Raw genomic sequence first — 17,807 nt, 5'->3', positions numbered from 1 at the left:
TTTTAAAATCTCATTTTCTTCCGAAAAACTCGACCTTTCTTAAAGAAAATGGCACTGTTTAGAAAGTAGTAAGTTGCAACCCTGTTAAAATAGTATTTGGTTTTTAATCAAATGTAACTCAATGGATGTCTCTGGTACCTAAGAGTTTGTTTTTGTGTTTAAGAGATCTCCGTACAACAGTTTTGCAGTCGTGGCCTCTTAATACGCTGGGAAAGTATAAGAACAACTTCGTCTTTTGGGGGGAGAAAACCCGCGTAGTGTGGACTGATTTCTCTGTCCTTGAAAGGAGACATTTGTGAATATAACTGTGTGATTCGGGGACACCTGACCCAGGAGGAGACTCAGAGACTAGAACTTGGGGCAGGGGTTTTAACCAAGACGTATGTATTTAGTTGCATTTTATTGCAATTCACATATTTAGTGGCATAAAAAACAGAGAAGACCACCATGGCTTGAAGATAGTTTGAAGTATTTCACTTAATATTTGTGGAGATAATTACGTACGTATACAAATATACTTTAATATAATTGTGTAATAGGATATAAGTAATATATAGCATTTTAAATCGTAAATTACAGTACTGTATACATTTTTGTTCGTTTGATGCAAGCATTTTGTATTCTTGTATCTTTTTGAAAAGAGGATAAACAATCGGTTGACTTAAAAAATGGAGTGCAATTCTCAGCTGCATCCAGAGGGGGCGCCAAAAGCCCAGAAACTGTCTAGCTCAGAAACTGCAGGAAAACTTGGTGGTGTCGGTGGAACGTGGTGTGTTCCACTCAATCACAACTGCTTTGCTGCTGAGATTTATCTCTGCAGAAATTCCACACGATATTCCCTCCCGTGCACATCCACCTCTGGGAAGCACAGTTAAGGGAATTAGAAGGTGCGTATCCGTAGACAAAAAGAGCGTTCTGGATGCCTGAGATTTGTATTCTGCACAGAATGTGGAAACCAAGACCATGAGAAAGACCCCTCACCCCCACCCCATCTTCCAGGTGCCAAGCGCTGTCCTCTGCTAGGCATGCCAGAACCAGGCCAAGTCTAACACGTGGGCATCGTCGATTAGCCCGTGGGGTGGTCCTGTATTTCTGCAGGGACCTGGGTGCCAACTCCTCCCCGCCCCCAACTCAGGGCTCAGTTCGCTCCCGTGTGACTTTCCCTGGTCACCCCTGGCCTCTCCTTCCTGCCTTTGGAAGACACGCACAGCCTCCCACCGGAAGACCTGCGTCAAATACAGCCAAGGCTAAAGGAACACTTCCTCAGAGTTGAGGTTACAGATAGGGAAACTGAGGCCGTTGGCCCCGTGCTAGCCACAGCCTTCTGCCCAGAGCTAAAGCTGCTGGGGTCCACAGTCTGGTGGGGGCCAAGGGAGGGAAAGGACGCTGGTCAGAAAAGGGACCGGGAGCCGGTGGCACTTCTCACGTACGCGATGGCGCGCATTGGTCCCAGCACCTGAGCCAGCAGCGCCCCGAGCTCTGCTGCCGGGAGCGGAGACGTGGAGGTGCGAGCGGATCCCAAGGGGGACCTCGGGAAGCCGAGGTCTGGGATCCCCCACCCCCTTCCCTTTCCAGGGCAGGCGCCGGGCTCAATTTCCCTACCCGGGGACGCCAATCTCCCTCCGCGTCTACGCGGGCGCCAAGGCGGGAACCCGTAGTTGTTGGCGAAGAGCGAGTTTCTCCGGCTCTGTGGGGCGGTGCAAACACGCGGTGCTACACGCAGTGCAAGAGTGGGGGTGGTGTGTCCAGGGACCGGGGTGAGCGGTTTGGTGGATGGGGTTCCCCATACCTGAGGAATTAAGAACACAACCTCCCTTCTCCAAATCCCATAGCAGAAGTGGAGACCGAGTCTGAATCCGCTTTCAGCAGGGATGCACGTCCTAGAAGAATTTGGTTGGGGTGAGCAGCTGAATCCCCAAAGATCTCAGCCCTGGGCTACCTGGTTTCTGTAGAGACGCTCATACCCCTTCTGCTGCTTAGTCTCCAGGGCCCGGCTCCCTGCAGGTAAAAGACCCCAATCCTTGGCAGGACCTCAGGTCCCCGCGCCCTGCGCTCCCAGACGCTCCTGCGTAACTGGTATTTTTCACTGGGCGTAGAGCCTGGTGCGGCCGCTCTTCACGCCCGGCACCACCAGTTCCCTTTGCAGGGGGCGGCAGGTAAGCCGGCTCTAGGACAGGCGCTGGGCTGGACAACAACACCGAGAGGGAAAAGGAAAGTTTCAGGTAGCTTCGTAGGGGCTCACTAAATATCTGTGACCGGCTGAATAAATGTGACCTTTGGACATTTTGCCCAAGTGTGTGTGCGTGTCAGCCCCCTCGCAGGCCTGCAGACCCCCCAGAAACACGTTCTGTAGACGCAGGTGCCTGTACATTCCTACTTGAGTGTTTCTCCCCAAACGGGCGCCCTATTTACGGGGATTATCGGTGGTCCTGTGTCATTCATGACTGATGACTGCAGACCCCTGGCGCTCCTAAAACGGAAGGCCAAAAGGGGGCTTCCAGGTTTCTTCCCTTTTCTGTTTTCAGAGAGAAAGAGGGATGAAGTGGACAGGAGGTGTCGGGTGAGGGAAGCGCGAACCGTCCATGTGCTCCCGGGTGCCCGGCGGGGTCTTGGGGCAGCAGGGGCTGTACCCTACCCGGGCTCCCGGGGGTGCGGACAGGACAGAGACAGAGCCAGAGCCAGAGCCAGAGCCAGAGCCAGAGCCAGAGCAGCTGGCTGGCTATCGGAGGAGAAAAAAGACGTGTGGGAGTGGGAAGTTTCAGTCCCAGAGGGACTTTGAGCCTTTCTTCTGCTTCTCCTCCTTCTTCAAATCCCAAATTTCTTTAACTTTAGTCAAGACACAAGGGACCCGCCAGTCAATTGGAGGACACCTCATGCATCCCTACAACGGCCTGCGGGACATTTCCCAGGTCGGGTTTTTTTTTTTTTTTCTTTTTTTTTCCCCTCCTCCCCAATTTGCCTCTTTTAAATATCTTTCAGGCATTTTCTGCGGAAGGTGCCTTCGTCTTGCTTACAAATGCAAGTAAAGCGAGCGCTCAGCGCAGCGGCGCCTCCTTTGCGGGGGACTCCACGGCGCTGGGGTCGTGCTTCGCCCGCGGACTTCCTCTCCAGATCCGGGATTCGCACCTGCCACTTCTCCCCACCTCCAGTCACCTTTCCGTTTCGGGGAGTTGGGACCTGGGAGCGCACCCACAGAAAGGAGCTGCGATGCTCGGGACGCTTTTTAAACGTCTCCCCGAGGGGCCAGTGGGCTCTTGAGCTATAGCTTCACCGCAGCCTGAAGGGACTTTAACCCGCTGCTCCCTCTAAGAAGTCCCGTTGGGTGGGCGATTGTTTCGGATCTTTCCTAGTAGGGGAAAAGGTCTCCATCGAACCACCGAACGGGAGAAATACTATTAATACACAGTTTTGAAGGTAACTGAATTAAAGACCAAGTGTCTTGTGTCTTTCAGTTCTTTTCTATCTCAGTAGGACTCGGAAGCCCCCCCGCCCCCCCAGGCAGAGTTCGTCTCCCTGGTCCCTCGAACCTATAGATTTAAGGGGCCAAACCCAGCGTCCTCCCTGCTGCGAGCCGGGCTCCGCTCCACCGCGGGCGAGCCCTGCGAGGGGCCCGAAGCCCGCAGCCCCGTCTCCCGCCCTCTGGTTGGAGCTCCGCGGCGGCGCGCTCGGCCCCGCGGTCCCAGGAGGGCCAAGGTCATGAGGTCAGCCCCCAACTTTGGAGTTTCCTCCAGAGTGACGTATTTAGGGTGGGGGCTAAGGTCTCGGAGGATTTTAGGAGCTGTAAGGTCACAAAAACTGCAGGGGGTAGGCGGCCTGAGAGCCTGGTGAAACAGCTCCAGGGCTTTGTGAATTCCGGGAGAAAACAACCGGGGACTCAGGACTCGCTGGGCTTCTTGCCTTGTGATTGTTTATTTCAAATTAATTTCTTGGTGTGAGTCGCCGTCTGCAAGCGCGCGGGAGAGACAGGCTGCACTAGTACCAGTTCCGCCCTGGGTTTGTTTAAATAGAGAAGCGAGGGTCCTCTCCCAGCCTCCAGTAGACAGATCAGGGATTTTGGAAACGCAGGGTTTTTGTTTGTTTGTTTGGGTTCCCCCCACCTTTTTCCTCCTTTTCTCTACGACGTCTTCCAAGGCCCCTTTTCACAGATGTAGAGAAAGATTAAGTGTATTCTAACGTGACATTTTTCCCCACCCTTTTTTTTTTCTCCCTTTGGATGAGTGTGAAATTTGGCCTGGTATAGGAGAGGGACAGGTTTTGGTTTTGGTTTTGGTGTCCCTCCCTTTAAATCATTAAGAGCCAGAAACTCTCACAGTGTCCTTGTCACTTTCTTTGGGAGAAAATGCATTTGCCTCCGGTGAGAAAAGGCAGATTGTCCTGTTTCGTGCTGGGTCTTAGGCGTGGAATCCACTTGTCCCCCAGTTTCCAGGTTGGTGGAAACGTGAGGGAAGGCCCACAGCCTGGACCAGGCCGGGACCGATCGCAGAAACTGCTTCCCTTTGGGGTGCCCAGAAGCCTCACAAAATTCAACTTCTGTTGGCAGAAGAGGACTCTTTTCAGTCTCATCTGCCTTAATATCCATGTGCAAAACAGAGACAAGCAAGCAGCTCCTGGTATAATTTAGGGGCGTGGTCACCCTCGGTTCAAGTATCGGAGCATTTATCCATCTTCAAAGACAAGATAGAGCCTGAAAGGGCCCTAAATGTAGGCATCTCCCCCTTAAAAGCTCCTTTTTTTTGAGCAATGGAGATGCGTCCACGGTGGAGATATTTCCCTCAGCAGCTGGGGGTCGGGGGTGGGGGGGGTGGGGGGGGGGGGGGTGCTGTTTGACTGAGGGTTGAGTTCTCTGCTGGGAAAGAAAGGTAAGGTGGGTGGTCTTGACGCAGACCTATCCAGCCACTCCGCTAGGGTCCTCTTCCCCCCAGGGACCTGGCTCCAGCGTCTTCTGAAGGAGCCTGCATCCAGCTTTTGTTGGAACCTGAACTGTATTAAATGCATGAGGTATTATGGACAGCAAACCAGGTGCTTGCAAATTTCTGAGGTGTGGATGATGGAGGCTGTGCCGGCACTGGGGGAGCTGGATGGGGTCCGTAGGTCTGAGGCTCGGCTCGAGGACACCAGAGGGCGGGTCAGAGTTCAGGTACAATGCAGTGGAGACATCTTGCCTTCTTCATCCTCTGTGGTTCCATGTCCATCATTCACTTGCCCTCTCTCTCCCAGTTAGCCCGACCTGCATCACACATCGCTTGAAGCTGACGGTGTGCCTGAACATCCAAAGGGGACAAAAGGGGCCCCTGCGTTTAATTGTCCCCGTGTCTGCTTTCCATCAGGATTCGGCCTGTGCCATCCACACTCTGCTCTGCCCTCTGAGCTTACTGTTCTGAGACCCTCCTTCTTGGCCTCTTCCACGGACACTCCTTCTCTTGCTCTGAAAGAATGCACAGGCCACAGAGAGCTGCCTCCCACCCTGGGGCTCCATCGAAGTGCTGAGGGGATGCACAGCTCAGGGAGAAGTGGTCCAGAGCTCCTGGCTCAGTGCGAGCGTCCTTTCCATCCCTTGGCCTCGGGAAGTCCCCTCTCTCCTATCCCTGGTGGTGCCGTGCTGCTCTTTGCCTGAACCATCATCTCGCACCCACCGCTCCCCCTTTCTTGGTCCGAGCCCAGAAATGCCTTGTAGTGTGTGGTACGCTTCACTCTCTCTTTGGGGGACATCTGCCAACCAGCACAGTGGTGATGACAGTTTCCAGATGATTTTCCAGGAGCAAAGAAATCTGGGGGAGGAGAGAGTGGCATTGGCCAAGCGCTGAGTGGGCTGAACATTGTGGTTCCGGAAGAGGCCCAGGGAGGCAGAGTTTTGTGGGGCGCCAAGATTTCTTTTTCCCCTTTAGATTCTGCCTGAAGCAAAAGTCACTAATTGCTTTTTATTTTCCTGGCACTTAGGAGGTTCTCTGGATTCTGACCCGCCTCCAGGAATTTAGGTCTGAGGAAAGCGGGCTTCAGAGTGATATCGGTGGGGTATTTGCCTCCAAGCCCACCTTCCTGAGCCCAGCTAGGCCTGAAACCTGCTTCAGCAACCCTTGGGGTAGTATGGTTAGCTAAGATACTAACCTGTACAGGTGAGACAGAGGATGTGTGGAGTGAACACTCACTCACTCACCTACCTTCTTCAGTCCCTGGGCTTCCCGGACCCAACTGCGCTTCTGTCTGATTTTTTAGTCGAGCAGACCAGCAGAGTGACCGAAGTGGCCTTGGAGTCTTAAGTTAGTGGTTACAGAACAGCCACAGAGCTGTTGATTACAGCATGGGGGGTATAGTCAGTGATATCATGGTAACTGTACATGGGGCCAGGTGGGTACTTAGAACAGTGGGGAAGGGGGGACCACTCTGTAAAATACATGATTTTCTAACCTTTTGTCGTGCATCTGAAACAAGTACAGAATAATATTGATTGTAAACTGTAATTGAAAAAAAGGAGAATGGGTTTGAAGAAAACATTAGATTTTCCTTGGATTCTGAAAAATCACAATCGATGTTTCCTTAGGGAAAAAAGAGTTATTGATTCGCTCTCATTTGGTCATTCCTAAGAGCAGCGCTGATTCCCCAAGCCTTTTCCTGTCCTCAATGCCTTGTGCAAGGAACTAGCCCAGTCCTCCTGGGTTTGGGTACTGACGTATTCCCCGTCTTCCAGATTTCCCTTTCTCTTGTACTTGGGACACATTTCCTTATAAAGCTCCCCCCAACCTTGCCACCAGGCAGTCCTCTCCCTTTTCAGGGAAGGGTATCTTTCCCAGATAAAAGAAAAAGATTTTTTCCTTGTAAATATATGAGACTCATTCAGACTATGGAGTGACTATTAAGGTTTTGGATATTCTCAGTCTATGAGGCAGCTGGACTTTAATAGAGAATAGGGATTCAATTTAAATGCTAACCCCTCTATGCAGACTTGAGGTCTCCCCAGGAGTAGGTATTTGCTTCCATCTCTGTGCTCTTACGATATTTTCTGCCTGCCTCTCGGTATGTCCTTTGTGTATGTATGCTCACCGATAAATTATGATCTCCTTGAGGACAAGGACACAGTGTTATCCTCTTTGTATCCATTGTCTAATGTGTCACATAGACTCTGCTAAGTAAATGTTCATCGAGGGAATGAATGACCAAATCGTAGCCAAAGCAATGAATATCTAATGGTAGATTAGAGCTACCAGTCACATAGTGTTATGCGTTGGCAGTTAGATGGGATGTTTTTATGGCTGCCCTCAAAATGTGTCCTGTAGATGGCTGCTCGTGTTATTCATAAAGAATTCTGTCCTCACTCTGGAATCCTGTTCTAAATTCCCTCCGTTTTCCCCTTTTTCTATAAGGAAGGGTGTTGGAGCTGTGCCTTTGGAGAATAATTGGACTGATGGAAATGAAGCTTTCAGATTGCCATCTTTATACATTTCTGGCCTGGATTTACAGGTTTTGAGAAAACAATCAAACCACAAACTGAAATCATTATTAACATATCAGAACCTCTAAAAACCCCGGGACCTTGCTACCCAAATATACAACGGTAATAAATATTTTTTTCTTCCTGGTTTTCTTGCTTGCTTTTCTAAGCAGGAGGGGCACAGTCCTTGCATGGATGAGCTGCGATGTGGCTGACTGCTGAATGAGTGGTGGTCGGGGGTGGTTGGACAGGGAGGTGTGAGCCAGTGCAGAGGAGACAGCTATGACCCGGCTTTCCTCGGCAGTTCCTCTAAGGGAGGCATTTGCTTCTCTCTGCAAACGGAGCTGCTGTTTGTTTGGAGAAGGAGAGCTGTGGGTATGGAATTAGGGGGTGTCATGTGGGCTGCACGTGTGGCTGGAGCTACCTGAAATCTGCACGCTAATGACTCCCAGATGGCCCCAGGGACTGCAGTCCCAGGAACCCCAGAAGCACAAGTCCTTCCCGGACTCCTCCTGGGGGGAGGTAATTTAAAGGGAAGGCAAGCAAAAAAAGGGTATATGTGGATACGTGATATCTGGAGATTTTGGGGACAATTGCAATACAGCTTGGACCTAACACCCTACCTCTTCTTCAACCAGAAACACTCAAAAAACAAAATCACCCATTTTCACCCCTGCTCCCAGCTCCAAACTGTGATGTATTTGGAAGAAGTGGAGGCGAAGAAGGGGAGGTAGAGGAAGATGAGAAACAGGAGTGAAGAAACACTAGCCAGCTTCAGGAACACTTGCACTGGCTTGAGGGTGGGGTGGGACGGGGTGGGGCGGGGTGGGCGGAGCTCATTTCAACAGGTATTCATTAGTTACTAAATGTCAGAGGGCCACAGCTTTTCACTGCTCCTGGGTGAGACGTGTTGCTGGGAAGAGTGGGGTGATGCAGTGAGGGGTCCAGGGTGGTCACAGTCTTCTAGCCAATGCGCATCCACTGCCCGTAGGAAACATGGATTTCAGTACCCGGAGGAGAAGCCTCTGGCTTGGGCTCGTCTGTTTAGAGCCTGCTTTCCTCCTGCTCTGCCCAAGGCACGGTGTCCACTGCCACCCACTCCTGTGATCGCGACCCCTTTGCCCTTACAGCCAGTGATTGCTTGGTCTCACGGTTCCCACCAAACAGCAGGGGACCCCTCAGGGGGGTCTTGGGAGCACACACCCTGTCCTCTCTCTCTCTCTCACCCACGTGCACATCTAAGCACACACATATTCTTCTGCACAGACGTAGTCATTTGCTCTTGTGCCTTCTAACCAACCTATTGCTATAAAATAATTTCACTGCAAATGAATGTTGCTTGCTGCTGCTTTCTCCTCCTGTTTTTGAAGTGCCCTTGTCCACTCACCAACTCTATTCCCTGGACATGCCTACGAGGGAGTGAAGGGAAGAAATCACTGTCTTGGTTTTTCATGGACAGACACAGAGGCTCTGAAAGCAGTGTGTAGCTTGCTCAAGGTCACACGGCTGATGGGGGGAGGCAGGTCCAGTTGGAGCTGGGGTGCTGACTGCCTCCCCTGCGTGCCCACGCACACTCAGAATTCCACAAGCTGCTGCTTGCGCGGCCCTCGGAGTGCAGGCAGGCCAGCCGAGCCCACTCCCCCACATTCTCATTGTTCTCCAAGCCCCTGGCTTGGGCTCCAGCTCTTTTTTGGGTCACGCGGAGGGACCGGGGCTCCACGCTTTTGTGAAGCGTGTCTCTGATCTTATCTCCTCCCTTCTCCCCTAATCAGGGTTTGGCTGCCTTTGTCTGGGAGGAGCAGAGAACAAAGTGTGACTTGAACCATGCACATCCACCGTGTCTTTCTTGCTTTTAATTTCCTTTTCATGAGAACATCGCTGGGTTTGCAGTAGCAGTGCCTCGGTGGACTTGGTTTCCCAGGACTCACTTCATTCCAGAGTGTGTCAGGGTTTCTGTCTTTTCTGGTTTCCGTGCCTTTTTATATCTGGACCCAGATGTGTCCAGGTTTTCAAAATTATTTTGTTCTACCAACCAGAAATGGGATGTCACTGTCCCTTTCCACCTGCATCATCCTCATGACTTTGGAAGTTCAGGGCCCTCCATTATCACTCTGTCTCTTTTCTTTTCTGCTTCTTGGGGGAACATTGAGGAATAAGAAGAAGTGTTTGCACAGCTTTTCCTGCAGATTGTCGTGTGCTTGCCAATCTGCAAAGGGTTTTCACCTGGATGTATCACCTGCATCTCCCCAAGAAAATCTCGCGTGGAAGTTCTTATCCTTCCCCCCATTTAACAGATGAGAACGCTGAGGTTCAGGTTGGTTAATTCACTTGTCCAAACTCTCAGAGCTCTGAGTGTTCAGGGGTGAAAACCAATACTTACAACAACAGTGAAACAAGAATGCTAGCTGCCAACTTTTGGACGCTTGATGCTTACTGTGTATTGTAGAAACTCATTTGACACGAAGACTGAATGGGCTCTGCCACCATCATCTTTATTCTCCAGGAAGGGAAGCCATTTACTCGTGGCCTCATTTCTTTTCAGCCTTGTCTTATTTCCTTTGGGTTCTGTACTTTGTGGGGTGAGATTAATTCACATTTGGGAGTGACAGTCCCCAAGCGAGGTTGTCAATGGATGACAATGATTTGGGAAGGAAAAGGGGGGCTGCTGGGAATCACCAGATCTCAGTGGCTGTCTTGCATCTTGCCACGGATGAAGGGATGGCCTGGTGACCTCATGGGTGGTCTGCACCTCCTATGGAGGCCTTTAGAGGCATTTTTGCCCTCTGCTGCCTAAACATTGAAGGGCCATGCAGGGGAAATTCACACTCTTTTTGGGATTCAAGATGAGAATCCTCTGGTCCCCACCTGGTCTGAGTGATAACACGTTTCATTTGTACAGCAAAGACTGCCATTGAAAACTCAATCGTGTTTAGCTCATAGGGAGAGGGCTGCGATGCTGGTGAACGAACGGGGAAGCTGACCAAGGGCAGGCAGGTAGGTGGCTGGGAGACATGGAATTCAGGTTCCCTGAGGGGGGGGGGGATGTCCTGCCCATTCTTCTTTAGCTGTTTTCTTCGTGAAAGAGCCAGATGAGAATTCAGCTGGACTCAGTCTTAAATTTTGCCCATTATTTCTGCATAACAGGTGGGAAATAATGAAAAAGTGGGGTGAAGGCAAATGCTCAGAACAGGAACGAAGGTTTCCAGAGAAAGACAAAAATCATTGAGCTGAGTTGCACATCTTATTGCTGTTCCCTGAGCTCAGATCCCTCTCAGGGGAGCCAGGGGGGGCCCGTGGAAATGTGAGCAAAGGCAAATCCAAAGGCCAGGACTCTTGCCTCTGGGAGGTCCCTGGGGCATCCTGACAGCGGCAGGGAGCTCTTTAAGAAAGCGGCACACGTTCACTCCACAAACTTCTCCCGGGCATCTCCGAGAGGCCTGGCTCAGGGGTGACCACCCAAGGCGACCAATGCAAGGGTGACATCACTTCTTAATCTGTTGGGTCATGCTGTGCTCGAACCTGTGCCAGCCTGGCCTTTTTCAAAGAAATGTCCCTTTGGGGACCTGAAAAAGGGAACACCACACATCTGTACCACATAATTGGACACTCCCCTAGGCCTTCTTGGTGTGCGCCCGTTCTCTAATTCTGTGGTCACGAACGTTTCCATGGCTGTTATAAAGTGCTTTGTGTATTGGAAACTGTGAATAAAAAGGTAAGGTGGGGGACGGGGAGGCTAACCATCAGGCTCACCCAAAGCCTAAACCTCAGACTCTTGGAAGGAATCAGCAGTGTGAAGGAGTCCCAGACGGCAAACACACAGTCTTGCAGGGAGGGCAGTGACGTTTGACATTTGACGTTTCCTGGGAGCTGCTGGTGCTGCTGGTGCTGCCACCACGGGCGGGTGGGCGGAGGCCTTGGCTCAGGAATCCACGTGGGGGAGGAGTGGAGACTTTTTTTAAGTTTCTGAAAACAAGACCCTGTCTTTCTGCTCCCCCCGCTCAGCTCTCTCTCTCTGACAAGGCTGGCCCTCTGGGCTCCCGGCCGACCCTTGAGGGCCAGCTCCAGCCTCCCTCTGGAGAGCAGTCACCTCTCCTGCCAGCGCTTATCTGGGAGAGCAAGAGTCCCACCCTTCTGATTCCCCCGTTTCTGAAAGAAGGTATTGTTATTGTCTCAAAACTGCCCAGGTTAGGAACAAAGGCGGACTCTGGGTCTTCTTTAAGCAGTGTAGAATAGAATTGGCATTCCTCTAAAATGGCTTGTTATTACAGCCGATTTCTGCTAACAATTACCTGACAATATAGAAAAGGGATCTGACTCCTTCAGGGTCTTGCTGAGTTCTCCTTGTCTCCTTTTCTTTCTTTGTGGAGCCTTAAAAAATAATGGGTGCATACTTGGAGTTCAGAATTAGACAGGCCTTGTATATTCATCTCCATGACATATGTGTAAATCCTCCCGGACAAATAATTCTTTTACACCAGTGTGCGTGCGTGTGTCTGCAAGCTCGTTTTCAGGGACAAGACGATAGGGGTAATTTCTTCGCTTTCATAATCAAGTTGTCTCTGCTTGACAACAGGTTTGTGGAGAAAAGAGGCGAGTGGCGGCTGAATTTTGGAAACGTGGACATAGAGAGTATCATATGGTTTGTTTCACAAGCAGATTTAGTATTTTTTTTTTATTATCTGACTTGAGCAAATGCCTTGCCTATAATTGATGCTCAGAAAATATTTGTTGAAAAGGATTGCTCCTGCTCGGCTTGATTTGTTTAAGGAGAAGGCAGTCCAGACAACAGGCTGAAATGGGTTAGGCAGGAGCAAATGTTATATTGTTTGTTTGAGAGATACAAGAGCTCTGAACCTCCAATGAGACAAAGCTTAAGCAGCTGGTCGGGACGTTCGCTTAAATCTACAAGCCAATTTTTGTCAACACAGTACAATCTTCTTCTACCTTTCAAGTAATAATTCCATATCCAGAGTTTTTGTAGACTGAGAATGTGATCTCTGGGTTCCTGAAAATAGTTGTGTGACTTCTTCAAAACATTTTGCTTCTCAAGAAGCCATTTTTCTTATATTGAAAATGGGAGAAGTTGCCTCGTCTGAATTCCCGTAGATATTTAAGGTGTGTGGACTCAGGCTTGCTTTGGATTTTGACCTCCATGACAAGAGCTGGACTTGGGGTGTCGACTCAAACCAAGGACCTGGCATTATTAGCATTGTTGTTCCCTGAGATTTGTTTGCATGATAGAGAAGCTGGAGGTGGAATTGGGGGGCCCTAAATGCTCCCACCTGGTGAGAGGTAAGATACTCTGTGAACACCCCTTGCAGCCTGACGGACCTTCAGAGTTCAGCAGAGAGCCAAACAGAAAATTCCCTGAATACCAGGAGATTTGGTTGTTTGGGGATGGATGGAGCTCCCTTGAGACTTCAGACATGTGCCAGTCCTTTCAGAAGTAATATATGTCAAGAGGGGGGTCATGTCCATGTAATCGTCTTTGTAATGTGAGCTTTACACCAAGTAAGAATTCTTTCTGATGAGGGTAGATTTGATAGCAGATAGGTAGGTTTTTGTTTGTTTGTTTCAACCAAAACCAAGGTGTCACCTTCCCCTTTCACCCCTTCCTTTCCACCTTCCTGGATCCCTGTTACAGGCCCCACACATTGACTTTAATTTTCAACACTTAGCACCTGACTTAGTGATCTAAGATCACTGACTCAGAAAACGGGAAAGGTCAGTCTGACTAACACCTCACCCAGCGTCCTGGGATTAGCATCCAAAAGAAACAGATCAGAGATGGGCTGTAGACTCCCAGGAGATGATTCCCACGTGTGAGAAAGCCCGGGAGCAAAGCTCACTGACATCACTCAAGTTCATGGTCTAGGGCTTTAACTGACTGAGGCTGGGGGTTGAAATTCTACAGGAAGAACACAAGAGCTGCGCTGGTGGATTATAAAGGAAAGCAGAGGGAGGGAGAGGAGTTCTTTCTGCTAATCAAAGGAGAAACCAAATAAAACGAAGGAAGTCCAAGAAAAATACAACTCTATTGTTCTGGGGGCACAAGATGCTGGCCGGGAGGCTTCATTGACTAATCCAAGTCACACCCTTTCTCTGTGGGACTGAAGGAATGTTGGCTGTTTCTCTGGAGGCCAGGTGGGAGGTGGGTAGACAGGTCTATGGAGATGAGAATTTCTTGGAGCTGGAGCTCCCTGAACATCCCTATGGCCTTGCAGCTGGGAGGCTGGGACACAGAGGAGCAAGAATGTGGTGCTGAATTAGAGCCAGGAAGCAGCAACCACGGGAAGGAATGGGGGAGTGAGCACAGAAAGGTGGAGGAAAACTCGGAAACAGGGAGGGAAATGAGCCTGTTCTTTTCGTCCTCATCTGAACAGGGGCTTCTGTGTCCTCAAGAGCCCCTTGGCTCCCTTTCATTAAACCATAGGGCGGATACCCAGGGAGAAGTGGTGCGTCTGGGTCTGGGGTGCGACGGGAAGCAGGAAGTACCAGTCATTTCACAAGAAGGCTTGACAGTGGAGAGAGAGCCAGCGAAAACTGGCAGACCCCCAAGGTGGGGTAGGAAAGTCTGGCCCGGCGCAAAGAACACTTGGCTTCCCATAGTTCTGTGGGTAGGTTAAAAAACAGGGCATTCCACAGAGTTGTGCTGCCAGCCCACCTAAAACACCGTTTTCTCTTCCCCATCTATGATTGTTTCTCTACGATGACATGTCAGCTGTTGGCCGTGAACTTCCATGGGCCAAGGAAGGATTCATGCGACCAGATGTTAGTTTTTCCCAATAGCAAGTTCTTAAATATAATTCTCATGAATGTATGTGGGCTCCTGACAGACTCTGCTACCTTAATTCATTCCTTCTTCTCCCTTATTCCTTCTTCTTCTCTTTAGATTATAGCAAGAAGCTTATGTGTGTAGATCAGCTCTGGAATTGCCTGTAACTCTACTTTTGGGAGAGTCACGTTATTAGATCAGTGGGTGGTCCATTTCCTTCTGAATAAGTCCATTCCTTCTGTGAATTGTTTCTTTCCTGGCTTGGGGTCTCTTACCAAAACTCTTATCTCCAACTCTCCAAACTCTAACTTGTCTTCTTCAGCTATGAATGGCAAAGATGCAGCCTAGGCCCTTTCTTTTGCATCTTGGATGCAAAATGGACCAGGTCCATCAAAAGTGTCCTATCTTGGTGCATCTGAAACTGCATCCGTATAAGAAAGACAGTATCTTTAGGAGATTTCACTCTCTTCCCCAGTACTTGTTCTGCAGCCTCTGGACTTATGCTAATGGGCATTATTATTTGTTGAATATCTAATACACAGCAACATGCTGGGCTCAGAACTTCTGGGTTTTCTCTCTCTTTCTCTGTCTCTCTTTTTGATCAACTTGTCATGACTTTGGAAAAGCTGGTACCACAGCTCTGGGCTTCAGCTGCATCTCTTACTCAAAGGCAGTTCTTCATCAAATTTTAGTGTATACTTACTCTTTCTTTTCTCTTCCCCAAGGCCTGGATACTTAGCTTAGACATGCTGACATGCTCTCTTATGGAGGAGTCTGTTTAGAGTGAGTTCAAAGGAGCTTGGGAGGAGGGAAGTGTCTGAAGCAGTCAAGAGCCTTTGGGGCTGAATGATGGCAGTCCTTTTGCCTTTAAGAGACCCTGTGCCTTAACCTAGTAACAGAGAAAAACTGAGCATCTATGGGCACCAACCCTAGAACTTTCAGGGTTTAGGATTGGTATGGCCTCTACCATGGAAAATATCTTTGGGCTGAAGAGGCGAGGGATGAACCAGTCTGTAAATATTTCCACAAGGTCAATAACCATGTTTACAGTAGAGCATATGGATGGAGTTTAGATTTGATAAATTTCCATCACTTTCTACCAAAGGACTTTCCATCCAATAAAAGGTATACCTTACCAAGTGCTTGGGTCTGAATTCTGTTTGTCTGATATGGCGTAGGAGTCTCAGTTGTTTAGCACAACGATGCCATCCTGTGTTCTGAATCGGAAATCTGAGTATTCAAAGCAGAGTTTTCCAGAAGGGTCTTTGCCAGCTATACAGAAAACAGCTCTTTGGGGGAACCCTCAGTTTAGGGGTGTCACTCTTAGTATTAGGGCACTAAGTAGTGGCCCCAGTTGTAAATAAATGATGGACATGAAGCCAGAACAATGAAAAGCACTTATTTTTTGGCTATGTTCTGAGCTATAACTGGGTGCTGATTGGATGCCTTCTTTAAAAAATACTATTGCTGCTAATAAATAATAATAATAAATCTTTGAATTATGCATTGAAAAGCTATTGTTCACCACTGCTCACTTCACAATGGCACCACAAAACAGAAGATCTGGATTTCCAGCCTAATTTTCTGCAATGAATGGTAACACTAGGGCCCCTCTCATGTGGTTACCATGAGGATTTGAGCTAGTGGCTTCATGTGGAAGAGCTCCTGCCATTTAATAAAAGCTCAGTGTAGGCTCACCGGCTTAGCTCTCTGCCCATAATAGAATTGAAGGCAGGCTGAGGCTCAGGGTGATTTAACGACACATCCAAGTTCACATAGCTGGTAAGGGGAAGGGCTGAGATCAAAACCCAGGTCTGTGCGTCACTGTCACTTGGGCCCTTCTCATTTCTGAAAGAGGGTGGCAGGAAGCACTGGGGGGCTTCTTGAACAACCACAGGTACTGTTTCCCATGCCACTGGTTTCCCAGGACAGGTCCCTTAAAAATGGGGCTTGGAGAAAAAGATACAAATATAAGAGCCACAAGAAGAGGACATAACTTAAATACAGGCCTCATGGGTTGTTACTATGTGGTTCTTTCAAATATTCTGGATATTTGAAATTTTCTGAATAAAATCCTGGAAAAAAATATATGGTGCCATGGAAGCAAGAGGAGGCTTATTCGGAAGGTAAGAGGGCCTTTGCCCGGTGACCTGAACATAATCTCGGCATTTTCTGCAGGTAGGAAGGAGCAGCCCTAGCCTGAAGTTCTGAGCACCATTTCTGGGGGCTCGGCCCCTGAGCGTTGCTTGGCCTGACCCAAGTGGAAGATAAGTTCTAAAGAACAAAAAGCCTCTTTCCTCCTAATGTTACTGATGGCCACAATACAGAATAGAGAGTTACACACCTGTCGTGAGGTTGGCAGAAGCCTGAATGGAACATGTTGATGATACGTGGTGTCTTGTGTGCAAACTTTGTTTACACGCTGGGCCCTGCCTCCAAGACCAGGGACACATAGCTGGCTGCAGAGCCTTCACCGGAGCCTGGAAGCATCAGTGTTTTATGGACACTCAAGTTTATTTTGCTGCCTAACTATGTTAGCCATTGTGTTTGGTTAAAGCAAAGCACTGTGCGTAGGCTGCAGAAAGCACCCTTTGCTGTAGAGGCAAACTGTATCTCCGTATGTATCTTCCTTGTCAGATGGTATCCTGGTCCGGGGAGGAGGGGTTATTTATGGTCAAAAGGAGACTAGAGCCCTGCTTTGAGGTTTTAACAAATTGTCTAAAACGTGTGATTTTGGCGGGGGGTGCCCATTTAAATATGTAATCATGTTTTAAGACAAAGTTGGCTGTTGGCTTTTGAGAACTGAGACCTGGCATCCCATCTTTGAAGGACAGCAAAAAAGACACATTCCAGTTGTCACCTTTAAGCCATCAGGTCTGAGTGGGAAAAGAGACCAGCCCTTCTCAAGAAGCTTTTGCCATCTCAGCCAAAAAGGAGCACAGGCCTCAGGTTGAGGCAGGTTCTCACGCAGCAGCCAAATGTTTGCAAAACAAGCATCAGGATGAAGAGGCTCAGTCTGCAGAGGCATCCCAAGGTTGCGACAGTCTTGGAAGATGTGAGCTGGTGGAAGAGCCCCAGGGAGCCAAGGCAGGAGGCAGACCTGTATGGGAAATGCTGGCTTCCCTCTGCTCACTGCCCGGGATGCTGTGTGCTGAGCGAGGAAGGGCTTACTGGCTGGGATAATTGTCCACTGTTTATATTTGAAAAGGGATACTACACTTCCAGGATAATTCCCTCCAGCCTCCTCTTGGGCTAAGATTTCCAACTGGTCTAGGATCCTGAAGAGAAATCCGGGGTTGATTACCTGGCCGACTGGGCTGCAATCACACCTTTCAATACTAATTATCTGCTCCTTGAGTTCAATGACATTGAGCGTCCAGGCTCTGGCTGGGGTGAACCTTGTTCAGTGGTTTGCATCACTGGCTTAAGACAATGATTTGAATGGACAAAGTACCCTCACTGTGCCTTGATAAGCAGGAAATAAATGCTTGTTTGCAAATAAGATTGGGAAACGTGATCAGTTTCTCGTTTGGCATTTGTCTTGGGGTAACTGGCCCAATAATCCTGACGTAGAAATAATACGGTAGAAGACACTGGCAAGGGAGC

This window comes from Artibeus jamaicensis, unplaced genomic scaffold, assembly GCF_021234435.1.
Source record: "Artibeus jamaicensis isolate MK-2021 breed Jamaican fruit bat unplaced genomic scaffold, CSHL_Jam_final contig_1998, whole genome shotgun sequence".
NCBI lineage: Eukaryota > Metazoa > Chordata > Mammalia > Chiroptera > Phyllostomidae > Artibeus > Artibeus jamaicensis.
Note: the sequence above shows the minus strand (reverse complement) of the source record.